The sequence below is a fragment of the Numida meleagris genome, chromosome 2, assembly GCF_002078875.1.
Source record: "Numida meleagris isolate 19003 breed g44 Domestic line chromosome 2, NumMel1.0, whole genome shotgun sequence".
NCBI lineage: Eukaryota > Metazoa > Chordata > Aves > Galliformes > Numididae > Numida > Numida meleagris.
Window position 1 is genome coordinate 5327789 of NC_034410.1, and position 13873 is coordinate 5341661.

The 13873-nt window shown below is 45.0% G+C and overlaps 1 protein-coding gene across 5 annotated transcripts in view; it reads right to left on the minus strand.

The window, feature by feature from the left end:
• The window catches only part of XYLB (xylulokinase), a 134708-nt gene that overhangs the window by 22981 nt on the left and 97854 nt on the right, over window positions 1–13873 (minus strand). The window contains exon 19 of one of the 5 annotated variants that reach the window (XR_002435424.1): window positions 9680–9802. The exons of 3 other annotated variants lie outside the window; for them this stretch is intronic. The gene's annotated coding sequence lies outside the window, so the exon portion shown is untranslated. Of the gene's footprint in view, window positions 1–9418; window positions 9803–13873 lie in introns of those variants that run through there. One more of the 5 variants, XM_021387900.1, reaches the window with a different exon arrangement.

The following is a 13873-nucleotide window of genomic DNA, read 5'->3' on the forward strand; positions in this document are numbered from 1 at the left end:
AGCTACCAAGAACTTTTAGATCCTCCTTGCTGGTCACTGGCTTTCTCCATTCTCGGAGCTGGAATGGGGCAATTCCACTCTTCGGGGCTTAAACATCAGAGAGAAGTTGAAAATGCGGTTGCAAGAAGGAATCATGATGAGGAGATGGACTTCTGTGTGGACTTTCTCACTTCCATTTTGGGGAGCAATGCAAGGTATCCTGCAAAGTGTTGCTCCCCAGTCGCCATGAGTCCCTGGTGAACATGACAGCTGGGGGGACCTACATAATATAGATCCTCAAATGCATTGACTCCAGCATCAGTCCACACCACAGATGGACATACTTTGCTTCTCATTGGGTATCCTTGGAAGAGCCCACACTCGGTGGATTAGCTTCCACTCCTGGATCTGCCCCCAGTGCATAAGCAATGCCTGCAGAGCCAGCACAAATCACAACCTGTTTGCATAGGTCAGACCTGCCTCTCAGAGCTCTCTGCAATAGCCGCCCTCATCCAAGGTGGTCTGTTGTGATAGGACATAGGGAAATGATTTCAAACTAAAAGAGGGGAGATTTAGACTCGATATAAGGAAGACATTTTTTACACTAAGGGTGGTGAGGCACTGGCACAGGTTGCCCAGAGAGGTGGTGGATACCCCATCCCTGGACACATTCAAGGTAAGGTTGGACGGGGCTCTGAGAACCTGATAAAGATGTCAGTGTCCCTGTTCATTGCAGGGGAGTTGGACCAGGTGACATTTAAAGGTCTCTTCCAACCCCACACAAGTTGCTGCTGAGCTCTTGAATCTTCAGCTGGAAGGAGCAGCCTCATCACAGGGCACTCCGGGATGCTCTGTTCATGTCCTGGGTCTCCAAACACCCACCTTATTGCATCCCCTGTGCTACAGATGTCAAGATGCAAGGCCAAGAGCTGGATTTGTTTTATTTGGGCTAAAACATTCCCATGTCCTTATATGGTCATATGTGAGTCCTGATTTCAAGCACAGGAATGCTGAGAGGAGATAGTAGAAAACTTCCTATGTGCTAGACACTGGAATTGCTTCAAATCAAGAGTTAGCTGAAGCAAACAGAGGAGACACAGTTTTGGCATTTAGTAAGGGCTGAAGTACAGCACACAGAGAGGTGGAGAGGAAAGAATCATAGAATAACCTGAGTTGGAAAGGACCCATAGCCATCAGTGAGTCCAACCCCTGGCTCCACACAGCACCACCCAAAAATCAGGCCACATGACTGGGAGCGTTGTCCAAACCCTCACTGAGCTCCCGCAGCTCAGGGCCATGCCCACTGCCCTGGGCAACCTATTCCATGCCCACTGCCCTCTGGGGCAGAGCCTTTCCCTGTTATCCAACCTGAGGATCCCTTACAGGAGCTGTTCCCGTGGCACTCAGCACAGTGGGGTCCCACGTGCCTTGGTACTCCTCAGGTGGCATATGGAGGAAGAGAGAATGAAAGATGACAGCGATCTGTGCAGTATGAGTGCTGGGTGCAAATCACAGGTGCAGAGCCAGATATCCTCGTCTTGGAGAACCAGCAGAGGGAGTGGAGATGGTCTCCAGAGTGGACGTGAATTGCTCTGTTTCTCTTGTTTCTCTGTAATGGCTTAAATCAGAAGCCTGGGTCCAAATTCCCCCAACCACCACATGTTTCACAACAAGACCTGAAGTATTCCAGAAAATACTCTGGGCACCCTCCCATTGCTGCAAATTGTTTTACAAATAGAGATAAGTTCTGTAACGCTGAGAGTTACAGACAATTTAACATGCAGGGGCTGCTCTGGGAAAACTTAAAATTGTCATAATTCATCCTCCCCTTCCCCCGGTCCAGAAATGAAAGATTAAACCTTGGAAGATTTATTAAACTGACATTTTAATAGAATTTTTAGACTTTCCCTGTTAATAGTTTAAATATAATTGAATTCCATGGAAGGGAGCAATATGGGACAGAGTCGGTGTCCCCCAACAACAAGTGCATTTAAAACACTGGGGCATATAGCTAATGCATAATTTAGCCTTATTTGCATGGCCCTTAGAACTGGGAGTAAGGAAAACACAAATCTAATTAACTGAGTGAAAGAAATGCCTCCACCAGCAAACTTCATCACAAGCTCCACTACCACACACCCACCCTCCCCAAGTCACAAACACGAAACAGATGGCAAGAAGGAGAAAAAAATAAAAGACATCACACGTCAGCTCTTGGAGAGGAAGGGGGGTTGAAAGAGAGAGAAAGCAGAAGGGACAGGATGGATACTGCACTACTTGACGATGCAGCAATTAACTTGCTGAGGGTGGAATAATTCTTGTGGTGCCTCTCCCGTCGGAGCACTCTTCCAACTTAGCTAAGGAGGAGATGTATTGCATGCAGTGGAGAGCAAACCAGTTTTCATAAATCCCAGCAGGACTCAGTTTCGCTTTATGAGATTCATGTGAAAAATTGAAAATTCGGGTTTTTCCAAATGCATCTGTAATCAGCAGCCTGAGCTCTGCGGGTCCCCGGAGGTAACTGATCACAGACAGCACGAAGTAGGGTTTTCACAATCTCACTCAGCTTCTACGCTGCATTTTTAAAGGTTAGACATTAATTCCTGATCAATACGAGGAACAGCAGGCTATCCCCTACCCCCACTCTCAGAATTGTCTTACATGATTAAGTGAGCCGTGGCTTTGTCCTACAATTACTTCAGATCACAACTTGGGGCTGTAAGATGCAAAGTCCCTCCAGATGCCCCTCCAGTACCTTCTTCCCCTGTGCAGAAATAAGTCCACCATGTCCAAGTTCTGACTGCCATTTACATTTTGCTATAGACTCATGCTATATTTTCCCATCCAGTTAGTAAAGTCACTAAAAAGGGCTGCTGCACATGAGAAGCCTTGATGGCAGCACCAAGGAACGTGTGCTAGGAGAGAAGTGCTGAGTACCTACCACTCAGTTTGGAGCCACTGACTGCACTGAGATTCCCAATAAGATCAACAAACTGCAGCATAGTGCTCTCCCACCCTTACAGGACCGAATCCACGCTCTGAGATGAGGCTCAGACCATCACCTTGAAGCCTTTGAAAGTCACCATTGCTTGATGAGCTCCACTGCAAAATCAGCCTCCATACATCTTGCTTCAAACATGAGCATGGACCCATGTTGTGGTCCCACCTTGTTCCAGCACCCAGTAGAGCATCCTCACAGCAGTGCTGCAAGGAGTGGAATCAGATGGATTACTCCCTGAAGGTCTATCTTTGTGTCCATTTAAAGAAACATTTGGACCAAACCACAGAATCACAGAATCAGAGAGGTTGGAAGGGACCTCTGGAGATCATCTAGTCCAGCCCCTGCTCAAGCAGGTTCTCTATAGTAGGTCACACACGAGGCTTTCTGGTTCAGTCCCCAGAGTGCATACGCATGCATGCACATCCATAGACACAGATTTTAAATTTTGCTGTCTAAAGGAAAAGCCAGAATTTGAAGCTTCCCCATGTTTAACAGGTCTGGTTGGATGATGTCATTCAAAATGACTCTTCATGCTTCAGTATCCCTCCCTTAACAATGTGCCACATGCATATTTGCTGGATTCCTCTGTGCCATTGCCATTACAAATTTCACTGACATCCAGACAGCTCCCTTGAGCTCTGAAAACATACTCGGTATGTCCCAACCATCAAGTTTTCCAGCAGACTAAAAAAAAAAAAAGAAACAGGCCACTCAACAGACTTCGGGGATCAAAAACTTTCCAGTTTCCTCCGCAGTTGCATATTAGGCTGCTGTTTGCTTTCCATTCATAAAATCATAGAATGGATTAGGTTGGAAGGGACCTCAAAGCTGATTCAGTTCCAACCCTCTGCCATGGGCAGAGCTGCCCCCCACCAGCTCAGGCTGCCCAGGGCCCCATCCAACCTGGCCTTGAGCACCTCCAGGGATGAGGCACCCACAACCTCTCTGGGCAGCCTGTTCACGTGATAGGTGATGGCTGCTCTTATTGTGATGATCTGATGCAGTTTGACATGGTTTAGGTTGACAGAGAGAGGGAGGCAAGCTGGTCAATCAGTTAGATTTAGGATCAGTTTTTGAGTGTTGGCTATGCTGTTTGCTCCCCTACCATTTCTTCCCCTGTGGTAACACTCCTGAGCCTTGGAAGGCTTCAGCTGCTAACTCTGCTAACTGGAGGAGAGTCCTGGACCACAGGCAGCATTCTGGGGAGGTTTTGGAAACGCTAAGGCAGGTACATTAGCATGCTCTTGTGGTCTCATATTTTTCCTGGCTCTCTTCAGGGCTCGTTTATTCCACTGAAATCAAACACAAGAATTCCCCCAAGGCATCCTTGTCAGATATGAAGTGTCTGGCCTACATGACACACTTTTTTCAGGTACTGCAACAGGTACAGGAAGGCTGACAATGGTTTTCGGTGTTGTATCAATTCATTATCAAAGGGAAATTGATGAATATCCACTTCTGCTGAGTTAGAGAGTCTCCTGATGGTTAACAAGTGAGAATAAAATGTTAGACAAATTAGCGGCTGAGAACAGAATTTTGGAACCAAACTTGAATATGAAACAGGTCATTAATATGACACGCTTTTAACATCTTTTGACTGTGTCTAATGCCACGTTTGTGGGGAAAATATCCATGTTAAGACTCATTGAGAAGAACAGAGTCATAGAATATCCTGAGTTGGAAGGGACCCATAAGGATCGCTGAATTCCTGGCTCCACAGAGGACCACCCAAAAATCAGACCAGATATCTGAGAAAGTTGTCCAAATATTTCTTGAACTCCAACAGCTCAGGTCTGTGCCCGCTGTCCTGGAGGCACTGCTCCATGTCCACTGCCCTCATGGTGAAGAACCTTTGCCTGATATCCAACCCGAAGACACGCCTGCATTCCCGCATGCACCCTTCTGAGCTCCGTGCCTCTCTGCATGTGCAAAAACAGAATGATTCTGGAAAAACAAGCAGGCCCCTACTCCTGTTTAGGAAACAGCATTTGTAGCCTAAATTTCTATTTTTCAGTTGTTCAGCACAGCTATGCATGTGCCTCGCTGGTTGCACAGAGACTCTTATAAAATATGAATACTTCTTCCAGATACGGCTGGTTCTTAACTTGCATTTACAATATGAACAGTTATTGGTTTCCATTATTATTTATAAGTCCACACTGTGAGAAGCCCATCTCCAATGCTTATGAAGTGGCAACTTCTCTTGCCAAGAGCAGACAGACAAGAGGACACTGCAAGATAAAGTGGAACAAATACCAAGAGACATGTAGACCAGACAAACAAGATTTTCTGTGAGCTGTACAGGCAGTCTAAGTTTAAAAACAACTTTAAATTGGGATTGAATTCAGGCTTTGCAGGCTTGGCAGTGTAAGGTACGGTTTGCATCTTCTCCTGGTGGTGTAACACTGTCTGTCTGGCTTCCTTCTCATGGGGTTTTTTTAGGTTGAAGAGCAAGTGATGAGAGCCAGCAGGTAAAACAGGAAAAACACAGTTTCTTTGAAGGTGATCTCTGGTATTCACAGAAGTCCCCAAAGGGTCCTCAGTACATCACATGAAAGGAGGGGCAAGCTGACACTTGGAGGGAACGCATCGACGGTCTTTAAAAATGAAAAATGATTACTGGGACATAAAAACAGTGTCAGAGGAACAGAAGTGTTTCTTTGTGAGAAACAGGCATTTGGATACACAGAGGTACCCACGTCCCGCAAATCCCCTGCGGCGGCTCAAGCCCTCCAAGGAGGGGCATTGCTGGGTAGGGAATGGTTAGCGCTTCAGGACATTTCAAAAGCCAGCTCTGCAAAGCTGTAACCTCATGGTCTTGCAGGCATTCACTGGGGAGAGGGAAGGAGGAAGGAGAGGAACGAAAGGAATGAAAGCTCTTTTCTGTCTTCTCCCTGCTCAGTGGTTATTGAGAGACCTATGTAATGTGAGAAAGGTGCAAGAGGAGAACAATCCATCTACAACATCCAAGAAACTGTGAGCATGCAGAAAAGTGCGCTTCTATCTATTGTAGTGATGGAATTTCAGTTTCTCCCTTCTGAGGTGACCACTCAACTCATTCCCACTTCAGGTATTTTAGGTAGGGATATTTCTCCCTGGCCAGAAATTCCACCCACCCAACATAGTTTCAGCTTCCACAAACTACTTTCTACAATCCCTTCATAAATTTCTACACAAGCTCTCAACAGAACAACCCAAGAGCTCTCATTCAAGTGAGGATCCTTCCTCAGGAGAAAAAAAAAAGGGCACTGTTCTCCTATCATTCACATCCATCCACTATGAAAAGGAAAAGCAAATCAAGTCTTTTGTCAACAAATGATAAAAGCTGACACAAGTGGATCATCCAAGCTGTAGTCTAGAGTTTTGGTCAGAATATGAGGAAAGCAAAACACAATGACCATTTCAACTTAAGGCACGTATTCAAGGAAGCACAAATAGGATGAGCTCTGCAAAAGAAGGCAGAGATGTGGTTCTTCCGAAATGGTAGGAATACAGGAACACTCTCTAAAGTTTAAAGGAAGAAAAAAGAATGTCATTTTGGTGTTTTCCCAGCCAGGATCTGTGTAGGATCTACCCTTGTCTCTTAGATACCCCCATCACTGCCTGATGTAGGAGTTTTGACTGAATATCTCGCAGCTGAAAAGACATGTCAAAACCTTCAATCTCACACAGGTCAGGATCATAAAATTTACCCTAAACGGTACATTTTGGTAAATCAGTGCAACCCAGAGGGCGGAAGAATAGTGACACAAGTACTCAAGTTGTAGAGTGCTCCAAACAGAGAAGGAATTAGGTTGTAGAGATTCCCCTCAAGAACCAGGGTAGTGATTTTAAACCCCTTAATCCAGATTAGACCTACCCCTATAAACAGGAGGCAAGAGAAGACAGCAACAGAGGCACATTGCAATTCAAGTTGGAAAAAGGAATAAGTCATGGTGAGGTAACGAAACCTGGAATTAATGCAGCTTAACAGTGACTCAGGAGTTGGAGGTGCCTAGATACAGGACTGCAAGACCAAGAGTCACCTGATTTCTTGGAAGAGAACCCAAACTCAAGAATCTTTCATTCACTGTCTGCCAGTAGTCACCTCAGCAGCTTCATTTCTAGCCTGCAAACCACAGTGGTGGGCTTGCTACACTTATTTTCCCATCACAATCAACCACCTCTGATTAGTTCAACTAATTACAGGGTGCTAGCAGTTATTCACTGATGGGCCTCCTCAGTCCTTAATGGCTGTTCCCGCAAATCAAACAGGTGAAGGCCAAAAGAAGAAAGCAGAAAAACTAAACATTTGGGAAATGAGGAAAAAAAATGAGAAGTCCCTGAACAGATCCAGGTTCTTTAAGACTCAAAGTAGAAAACAGCCCAGCTAATTAGTATGCCTATTTCCTTGCCAGCATGCATGGAAATTTCCCCTCCAGCCCTTTTTCCTGCAGAAGTTCATGATTTGAGATGCCTCCACAATACCAACACAAGACAAGACACATTTGTACATTCTTGTTTCAGCACTGCCATGCTTCTTATTTGAGCAAAATCCAAAACATTAAATCACATCTGAGAAATTCTGTTTAGAGGGTGGATTTGGGATCCTAGGCCACCAAGTGGAAGGATTATCTTTGCAGCTGGATGAAGACCTCTGACAATGAGAGGGATTAGGAGAGAATGGAAATGCTGACAAAGGGATAGCCTTAACTGATGAAGAACACACTTCTTTTGTGGATCTCAGAGGGAAAATCCGTAGGAGGATGCTGTACATATTGTAATGGCCAATGTTATGTTTTCCATTTCAGATTCTGCTAACAGAATGGAATAGAAAGTAAAGTGTTAAAGACATTCAAATAAGCAATCTTGATCTGCATGAAATTCTACAGCATGTGTGAAAAAAATACACAGCAGCATATTCAATACTTCAAGTATTGAAGTATCCTGCTCCTATCACTATTTAATTTTGTGGAATTTCCCCAAAGAGAAGAGTGTCTGAACAACATCTTGGTTTGCAGCTGTGTCTTTTTATACCTCTGGTGGGGTTTTCAGATGGCTGTTGACATCAGCTGAAGTGCCAGCAGCATCTTCACCTCTGGCTTGAGTCAGTCTTCCCAGAACACACTTGTCCGTGGTAGCCATGGACACAACAGTTTCATCATTGTGATGCAGAAGTTTATTTTCAAAGGGAACCACATTCAACATTGTGCCACTTGTGACTAGGAAGGTTGGACATGGGATGGATTTCTTAAGGAAATAGGCAGAAAACATGATCCCCTCTGGACAAGAAGATTCCTGTGCATGGCCCTTGTCCTTGGGAATGGGTGTCACACCTGGGTATCTGTGTGGGGTGCAGTGACTCTGACTCAAAGCCAACAAATGCAAATAGGATCATCCACAGATCACAGACAGGAGAAACACCAGTTCCAACTTTAGTAACCCAAATGCATTCCCTGCTTGAAAGGATGGTGAGTGGTCAGCACAGCTCACACCTGGCAAACAGCATCATGCAGCCCCTTGTGCTTCTTGAGAATAAACAATGGAAAGGGAGAGGGTACCGCTTGAGCTAAATTGTCCCATAAAACATTTTACTACAACACACCAATTAACATTTGACTCTGCTGTAGAACCTAAACAATGCTAAGGGCTGAAAAATGCCTGTCTGAAAAGGCAATGCCAAACAAAGCAGTCACACAAAGAGCCCTTGCAGAGGCAAAGGGGCCCCCATAGAGCCCCAGCACCCAGCCCATTTCTGCTTTCATGTTCACGCTAGCTACCCATGCTGAAAAGGCACAGGAAAGGTGTTTTGTTTCAAAGTAAAATCCTTCTGCAGGAAGTGAGCACTGCAGAAAAGTGGGGTACAGGCCCCATCATGATGGCATTCTGTTTCTACAGGAATGATGAGAGCCCTTTGCTCTTGTAAATCAGAGAAATTCCTGACATCCTGCTTCTGCCTTCAAAGCTCTCTCCAGGCTGAACCCAGGGGATCCCTCCTACCGTGATCATATGGGGAAGAACATGGGGACCAGGGGAAGTGGCCATGCAGGCACACCCAGCACTCAGCCAAACCGTCACTAACTCTCCATTTCCATATGTACACTCAGCTTCAGAATCACAGAATGGCTGAGATCAGAAGTCAGCTCTGGGTGCTTCTGCTCCAACCCCTGCTCCAGCAGGGTCATTCACAGCAGGGCACCTGGACACATGTCCAGACAGATCCACATCTTCAGAAATCTCCAAAGAGCAGACTCCACAGCCTCTTTGGGCAACTTAATGCATTTACATAGTTTACACTCTACTTACACAACCTTTCAAAATTTTTTTTTTTTCTGCTTGCCGCTCATGATAACAACTGCCAGAGCCTCTCCTTGCAGAAAGGTTCTGCTGGATCTCAAGAGCAATGACATAGAGCTGATCCCTGCCTCCAACATCTGAGGATCCAAGAGGAAGGCAACAGGTTTGCTATTAGGAAAAACTTATTCTCTGAAAGAGTGGTAATGCACTGGCACAGGCTGCCCAGAGAGGTGGTGGATACCCCTCCACTCCAGGCAGTGGAGTTACTGTTCCTGGAGGTGTTCAAGAGATGTGGCACTGAGGGACATGGTCAGTGGGCTTGGTGGGGATGGGCTGATGGTTGGACTTGGTGATCTTAGTGGTCTTTTCCAACCTTAACGATTCTGTGATTCTAGGTGCTGATGTGCTGCCAATCTCACTCACCCTCTGAAGTACAGCAGGTTCAGGTGGGCCCAGCTCAAAGAACAGGGCTGATATCCAGGAGCAGCAAGCCATGGCTCAAGGAAGGTGGCTGCCATTGGAAAATCAGCATTGCTGAGGAGCCTCCTGTGTGAGAAAAATGTCAGAGAAACTTTTCAGTGGGAGGGCAAAGACTAATGAAGGTCAGTTTCTCATTACATCTCACGAGGTTGTTGGGTTTTTCCACCCACAAGCAGAAATTCGGGCTCTACCACATTCACAACGAGATGCCTCTTCCAAAGCATCCCTTTCACCCCACCAGGCAGGTAGCAACCCCACAGTGGTCAAATCTGACCTACCACTCCAGGTCCACCAACAGGAACCACAGCAGACGTTGGCAGGTCAAGCAGCACTGGATGGGGTCTGTTTCCAGGGCTGTGTGCCTGATCCATCAGAAAGAAGAAGTGAGCAAGGGAATCCCTACTCTTACCTTCTACCAGCCCCAAGGTTGCAGCATGAATATCCACACTGATCTAGGATGTTTAATATCAAATGGAGAGGGAATTAAGGTGCTTGCGTCTGCGACTGCTTTTACACGTTAACTTTTGACAGGATGAAAACATAACTCGCTGTTTTTGCCTTTATAAGCAATACTTGGCTTTTTCTATTCCTGAGCTTGTCTACTGTGCAGCTTATTTCTTTTGCTGATAAATATTTATGCTCCATGATTTTGATTTATAAGAAGGGCTTAAATATTGTAAAGCTGGATATAACTAGCGTAAAACAACATAAAACAAAGCACTAGGATCCAGAATGGAGTGGACTTAAAAGGCATGGCTCCAGCAGCAGCCAAATCGTGCCCCAGAAATGACCTCTTCCCCTCAAGAAGCGGCACAAATTGGCAGCTTCCCTCTCTGCATTACAATTGAAATTCCAAAACTGTGCGTATCAAACAAGAAAGGTGTTTGCCGTATTGCCAAGGTTACTAGAGTGAAAACATTGCAAATGGCATTTGCATGATTGTACTTCCAAATCCTAACTTGTAGCAACAGTGCATTTTAAATGAAGGTGATTTATAACTCCAACCAGAACACTAATCATATTTTGGAGTAATAGGATTTATTTGTTGGTTGTTTGTTGGTTGTGTTCTTTAAGCTCAGAGACAACAAGCTATGCTCATGAAAAGGGATGCGGCTGAGCTTAAGCCCTACCCCAACAACATTTTGAAAAGATTAGAAAATAAACACAAATGTACTCTATTTTCACCATGCAGTTTAGAGCCTGGGTAGTCTTTAATGCTTCTCTGCTATGAGAACATCCTAAACTGCTAAGCAAGTTCAGATAATTTCCATTTTAAATGAAAAATTCAGATTAGTACAAAAAAGAAGTTGTCACCAGGGGATCAAGAATGGATGTTTCCCCGCACCCAGCTGTTCTTCAGCTCTGAAACTCCTTATCCAGAGCACACTGGGCATGTCATGAAGCAACGTTCAGTCCGCTACCAAGACTAGGATTTACAGCCCAATATTTTGACCAAGCAAAGCTGGAAGCGGTTGCTGTGTATTCTATGACATCATAGAATCATAGAATGGCTTGAGTCGGAAGGGACCTTACAGGCCCATCCAGTTCCAGCCCAAACCATGGGTTGGTTGCCCCTGCCCCAGCTCAGGCTGCCCAGGGCCCCATCCAGCTTGGCCTTGAGCACCTCCAGGGATGGGACACCCACCACTCTCTGGGCAGCTGTGCCAGGGTCTCACCGCCCTCCGAGTAAAGAATTTCCTCCTAACATCTAACCTAAATTTCCCCTCTTTTAGTTTAAAGTCATTCCTCCTTGTCCTATCATTACCATTCTGTGTAAAAAGTCAGTCCCCCACCTGCTTATAAGCTCCCCTCAAGTACTAGAAGGCCACAGAGAGATCTCCCCAGAGCCCTCTCTTCTCCAAATTGTATTCCTGGGATTGGCCATTAAGTCCCAGGGCACCTAACTTGGAGTCACACAGTATTTATGGGGAGAAACAGCTCATTTAGGCCACAGTTTTGGAGGAGCACTAAATTCCATGGCCCATATCTGTACATGAAAAAAGCTTGACTTTAACCTCCATGCCCTCTGCACATCAGGCTCACAGGAAGAAAGGCATTCCATGAGGGACTGAGCGTTATTAGAAATAGTTCCAACAAATTCCTTTTTGTTGTTGGTTTATCTTTTTTCAAAGTGAACATTTCAGACATAATGCTGTAAAAAAAAAATACACATTGAAGCCACCTGCTAGGACTTGTTTTAATATAACTGTTCTCACTGGTGGGCTGCTAAGTTAACCTGGTTGAGATGGGAAACCAGGAGTGATCACATGGTCTGTTACCGCTGCCCAACTGAAGAGATGATAAACTTGATCTGACTGTTGGAAACATCATACAACACACGCTCACTTGGTCAGCTTAACTGCATGGTCATACACTTTCTGGAAAAAGGGGTGTCAAGTTAAACATCTAAGAACAGCACCTAAAGTCTCAAGTTGTGCTTGGAAATTTTGGCCTTGAGTATGTTCGTGCACACGCTGTATTTATACAGTGTATATGTGTTTGTGCATATATATATATATAATTTTACATGCACATTTACATACATCTTTAAATGAAAAAATTAATCTAAAATATGTCACCCGGCAATCTGTCAAATAAAACTCATATAATAAATATGTCACTTTATTTAACAACTGATGCTGAAGAGAGCTAGGCAGGAGGAAAGAAATCAAGACAAGGTTTAGTAAAAACACTGAGGAAGGCAGAAATTAAAGCAATCAATCACATTCTCGTGGAACGTCTACACCACTCGAAATAATATTTTATTGTCTGCTATTGATTGGATGCCACCGAACAAAATTGCAAACAATGAATCTGATGTTATAAACAAGAATCACAATAAGAATAACTTACTTCAAAGCCTCGGCCGCACAACAGTTTGCACTCTGCAGAGCTGAGCGTGGAGAGTTGGACTTCTCCTTGTTCTGCCATAACCTCAGAAAATATCCCTCATCATTAGCAACTGCAAGGCTCTGCACTTGCAGCACTGCCTGAAATGAGGCACACTCCCCTTTTGCTCTCCTAGGTTTAGAGGGAAGGACAAAGATGCAAGAGAGAAGGTGCAAGAGACTGTTTTTTCCAGTGGTGAGCTCTCCATTCAGGAAGGAGAACTCCCTGAAGGAAAATACACCAAATCAGAGAGCAGAGCATTGTTGTGTCACATTCACCCAGCAGCCACACCGCTCAAGCCCAAGCAACTCTGTGTAGAAGAAAGGAAAACTTCCACAGGCCATCCAGCTTCCCAAGTCACTTCCCAGGTTCTTCACCCTTCGTCAGATCATAGAATCATAGAATTGTTTGAGTTGGAAGGGACCCTTACAGGTCATCTAATCCAACTCCCCTGCAATGAACAGAGATGGGATGTTGTCACTCTGATCTGTACAGGAATGAGCGAGAAAGAGAAAATACACAGACTGAGGTCTGGTTCCAAGGGTGACAGCAACAGGAGGAAGAAGGAAAACCATCCCTGGACCTGTGCACTGTGCCCAGGGAGGTGGTGGAGTCACCTCCCCTTTCAGGAAATGTGGAGATGTGGCACTGAGGGACACGGTCAGCAGACAATTTTGGTGGTAGGTGGATGGTTGGACTAGATGATCTTAGAGGTCTTTTCCAACCTTAATGATTCTATGATGGCCAGGGGAAGAGCTGGAGGCATTCTGCTGCTGAGGAAGCCTTTATCCCACTGGTATTTGAGAACCAGACTGTTTCTGATCTATCATTACACAGCTGTACCTACCCAATAGCTTATTACTCACCGCTGCCATAGCCAAGCTCTACTATTACTACAGATCTAAAGGAGGGGGAGTCCCCATGGGCTTTTTGGAGGTAAAATCTCTGTTTGGTATTGGAGGGAATGTTTGTGCATGGGCAGGATTACAGTCTGGAGGATTTTGAGTTTATCATTATTTTCTCCCATGCCTCTTGTATACTCCCTCTTCTCTTTTAAACTGTGTTTCACATCAGGAGACAACTGGAATCTACAGGGATCAGCAGCACCATCATCAATCAGTGCCATCTTTCTGGGGAGAGGTATTTCCACAGGGCTTCCAGTTAATATGAAAGAGTCTGGTATGCTCCACATACTCACCAGCCTGTGTAGAAGGAAAAGTTATTTCTTAATTATTTACAGTTCCTTTA